The 4,761-nt window shown below is 35.8% G+C and overlaps 1 pseudogene across 1 annotated transcript; it reads left to right on the top strand.

The window, feature by feature from the left end:
- The first annotated feature begins 383 nt into the window (after positions 1 to 383).
- Positions 384 to 1,748, top strand: LOC309843491 (dnaJ homolog subfamily A member 1 pseudogene; annotated as a pseudogene). Its single transcript has one exon. The product of its transcript is annotated as a dnaJ homolog subfamily A member 1 pseudogene (transcript).
- Positions 1,749 to 4,761: the final 3,013 nt, after the last annotated feature.

Below are 4,761 nucleotides of genomic sequence, written 5' to 3'. Positions count from 1 at the left end.
AAGAAAATATATATGACTCTGCTTATATAAATTCCTAGAAAAGTAAAACATATTGTATCATAGCAAAAATAAAGAAACTGATTATTTTTGGATGGTGAATATTTACAGGATGGGAACATAAGGGAATCGGGACATAAGGAAATTTTTTAGGGTTCCATATGTTTATTGGGGTGATATTTGTCAAAACTTACTGAACTATACACTTAAAATATGTGCATGGGTCCTCAGTTTTAACAGATTAAAAAAAAAATACTGAAAAATGTGGCAACTTTCCAGAACACTCGGTGAGATGTGGAGGAGTGACGGCTACCCGAGCTGCGCCCAGCAACGCTCTCCTTCCCGCTCTCCAACATTGGCCTCGGCCCTCTCACTGGCTGTAGAAAATGGTGAAAGAAACCACTTACTATGATGTTTTGGGGGTCAAACCTAATGCCACCCAAGAAGAACTGGAAAAGGCCTACAGGAAACTGGCCTTGAAGTATCACCCTGATAATAATCCAAATGAAGGAGAGAAGTTTAAACAGATTTCTCAAGCTTATGAAGTACTCTCTGATACAAAGAAAAGGGAACTGTATGACAAAGGAGGTGAACAGGCAATTAAAGAAGGTGGAGCTGGTGGTGGTTTTGGCTCCCCCATGGACATCTTTGATAAGTTTTTTGGAGGAGGAGGAAGAATGCACAGAGAAAGGAGAGGTAAAAATGTTGTGCGTCAGCTCTCAGTAACCTTATAAGATTTATATAATGGTGCAACAAGAAAACTAGCTCTGCAAAAGAATGTGAGTTGCTATAAATGTGAAGGCTGAGGTGTTAAGAAAGGAGCAGTTGAGTGTTGAGGTATTGGAATGCAAATAAGAACTCATCAGATAGGACCTGGAATGGTTCAGCAAATTCAGTCTGTGTGTATGGAGTGCCAGGGCCATAGGGAACTGATCAGTCCTAAAGATAGATGTAAAAGCTGCAATGGAAGGAATATAGTTTGAGAGAAGAAGATTCTAGAAGTTCATATTGACAAAGGCATGAAAGATGGCCAGAGGGTAACATTCCATGGTGAAGAAGACCAAGAACCAAGACTGGAACCAGGAGATACTATCATTGTTTTAGATCAGAAGGACCATGATGCTTTTATTCAGTGAGAAGACCTTTTCATGTGTAGGGACATACAGCTGGTTGAAGCACTGTGCGGTTTTCAAAAGTCAGTATCTACTCTTGACAACTGAACCATTGTCATCACCTCTCATCCAGGTCAAATTATCAAGCATGGAGAAATCAAATGTGTGCTAAATGAAAGCATGCCAATTTATCATAGACCATATGAGAAGGATCGCCTCATCATCAAATTTAAGGTAAACTTTCCTGAGAATGACTTTCTCTCTCCTGATAAACTCTGTTTGCTGGAACAACTCCTACCTGAGAGGAAGGAAGTAGAAGAGACTGATGAAATGGACTAGGTAGAACTGGTGGACTTTGATCCAAATCAGGAAAGACGGCGCCATTACAATGGGGAAGCATATGAGGATGATGAACATCACCCAGGGTGGTGTTCAGTGTCAGACCTCTTAATGGGGCCAGTGAATAACACTGCTGGCATTTTATGTGCAGTAGTGAATGAGTGAAGGACTATAATGATAGCTCACTACTTGCTATTGTTTTTGTTTTAATATTCAACTATAGTAGTGTTTTAAGAGTTAAATGAAGAATAAACTCAAATATAAAAGCTCTGACTTTGCCCTGTATGTATGATGACTTCAGTGTGGAAGATAAGTTTAATATTTGTAAAAACTACTTTCAAAAAAAATGTCCCCTAGCATTTGTTAGGCCATTCCTTGTAATTAATTTCAATGCTATGTATATGAAACAGCTCAGACCGAAATGCTAGGTATATGTATTGACTTCAGTGTATGACCCTTAATTGTTAAGCTATGAAGTTAAAACTTGTATTTAATTGGCAATCAGACAAAGAATTTGTAGAGAAGTGTTGGTCTATAGTTATGTTAAGTGGGATTCATTGTGATGCATTTATTGCCTCAACAGTTACTTGAAGACGGCTTGCTATGTAATTTGGCCTGTGGTATCAGTGATAGAAAGGATACCTCTTTAAAGAAGGGGTTTATCATATGCGGCTGCTTGAGGGCTTGCACTAGTGGAATTGCATTCCCTCCTGTGCCATCTTTTTTTCTTTTTTCCTTTAAAAAAAATTATTTAATTTTTCTTTTTTCCTTTTAATAAGCTTCAGAGTAGTGGCTTCGGGAGCAGGGTAACTTAGAGTAAAGAGACATTTACTTGGGAAGTTAATTTGCATGTATGAGATAGGAAGGTTTTTTTTTCCTAAGGTATGTCACAGGCTTACTTTAAATAACTTACACTCCTAAGTAACTGTATTTTAATGTTGTTAGTATAGCAAATTATGATGAATAGCTTTAATTGTATGTTTAAAAGTCATGTTCACAAGCTTAAATCTGGTTATCAGAATTAAGCAATTGGAATGTATGACTGTCTCCTTAATATACTGATTACAAAGCAAAAAAAACCAAAAACCAAAAAACAAAAAAAAACCCAAAACTGAAAAGTGTAATCAAATATATTTGTTTTTTTTTTAAAAACCCCTTTTATGTAGATTATTGCTCTAGCTTTTGAGTAGGACATTGGTATGAAAAAGAAAAAAATGGATTATGCTTTCAAGTAGTTTACAATTAAGAGTAATAGGGGTAATTTGGTATGGAAGCCAGCCACAAAAAAATCTTGTAGAAATAAGTCCATCTTTACCCTTTAACATAACACAACCCCTCTAAAGATATTCTTAACTCTACCTGAAAAAGTTAATCAATTCATATATAACTTTAGACATCAGTTCACTAAATCTCTTTTACATGTACTTAGCTCAAACTAGTTTGGTATATAAGGAAACCTGAAATAGTAGTCAATAACTCTTTATAAATTTCAATTTGTGGGTTATAAAAATACCTTTGTGTTCTACAAATAACGGAGCAGCTTTTTTTTTCACATTCCATTGACACATAGAAACTCTCATGACCCTGATCAGTAGCAGATATAGCAATATAGTTTTTAAATGGTAGGGACTAATTCAGAAACTATTTCTCTGTGTTATGCAATGTATAATGACTGTTTTGGGAATGGGAGAGCAAATCATCACAATTTTATGTTTTTAAGATAATTATCAAAATTTATTTATATTTTTAAAATTAGGAGACATTCAAAGTCTGATGTGGGAGATGTTTAGATAATCAAGGGTTGACTCTACTTAGTATTACCTCATAGGTGGAAGGCAAATATTCTGATTGTTTACTTAGTCCATATTGTTCTGATTGTTTACTTAATCCTTATTGTTCTGATTGTTTACTTAGACTGTATTGCTCTGATTGTTTACTTAATCCTTATTGTTCTGATTGTTTACTTAGACTGTATTGCTCTGATCATTTACTTAGTCCTTATTGTTCTGATTGTTTACTTAGTCCTTATTGTTCTGATTGTTTACTTAGACTGTATTGTTGCAACAACACACTTTGAAGTTTCTGCAACTCATTATTAAATGGTTTATTAATGCTATCAGTTAATCTCGTGCTTTGAAATCTTACTGCTACATTTAGAAAGAGCAGAAAGGTTATATTAAATGTGAATGTCAGATCTGAACTACAAAGCCATATATGTAAAGGGAAAGCATTGCGTTTAAGGATGACAAGAGGTCCAGGAAAGATCAAATGATAGACATATTTTCGTAATTGGGATGATGATACTATATGATGAGTAAAAACCCAGTGATACATATGTATATTGTTCAAAATAATATTTTTCTTCATGCACATACTTCTGTAGACACTAAAAAGTAGCGATCATGAAAAGTGAAAAGAGATGCATATTACTATCTTCTGTTGTATTAGCATATGAACTAGAGAAATGTAAAGGAAAGTATAGCAGAGATGATCTAATTATAATTATAAACAGAAAATGAGTTTAGATGAGTTCCCTGTAAGTAGAAAATTATTTAACAACTATTTAAAATATCTGGAAATGGATTCAAGTACATATAGCAGATGAAGAAACATTTATTCGAGAAAATCTAAAATTCAGCATAAACAAGACCTGCACACTACCTCCTATCTCCTAACTCAGCAAGATGGAAATTCCTCTTCAGACTGGTGCAGGGCTTTTTCTCCCACTAGTTACCATTTAAAGGACAATCTTCCATCAGGGCAAGACATTAACATTTCTCATTTTGCCCCCAGCTATTTGTTGTTGAGGCTAAATTCAGGGTGAATATGGTGGGATGCGACTTCTTTTTCAGCCCAGCCCCACTTACGGAATAGGGGCTCTAGTGAGGGCATGGTATTGTTGAGAATTCTGGGACCCAGTTATCCTTGGCGCAGCTCATAAAGTGGTGATTTTGTACTGGGAGAGGTAAGCTCAGAAGATATGAGCCTCTTGGAGTCCCTGCACTGAGGTCTCAGCTACTGAAATAGGGGTGTCACTCACAGAGAAAACATGTTAATTGTCCTCATTCTCAGTGCCATAGCTGAGACTCAGAAATTTTGCCTGGGGATAGAAAAGACCATATAAGAGATAGCTCCTGCGTTCTTTCATAAGGAATTGACTTCCATTTGCAACAGAGTATGAAGAAGTTCAAGCCTAAAAACAATCTTAAAAACAGCGGAGATTGTGGTGAAAGGGAATTAGGAGGAAATTGGTATATTTATTGGACATACGTAGGTTAACTCGATGCTAGCTAGTTTGCCTAACATCACTAGG

This window comes from Mustela nivalis (genome assembly GCF_964662115.1).
Source record: "Mustela nivalis genome assembly, chromosome: 11".
Classification (NCBI taxonomy): domain Eukaryota; kingdom Metazoa; phylum Chordata; class Mammalia; order Carnivora; family Mustelidae; genus Mustela; species Mustela nivalis.
Note: the sequence above shows the minus strand (reverse complement) of the source record. Positions and strands in the feature narration are given on the sequence as shown.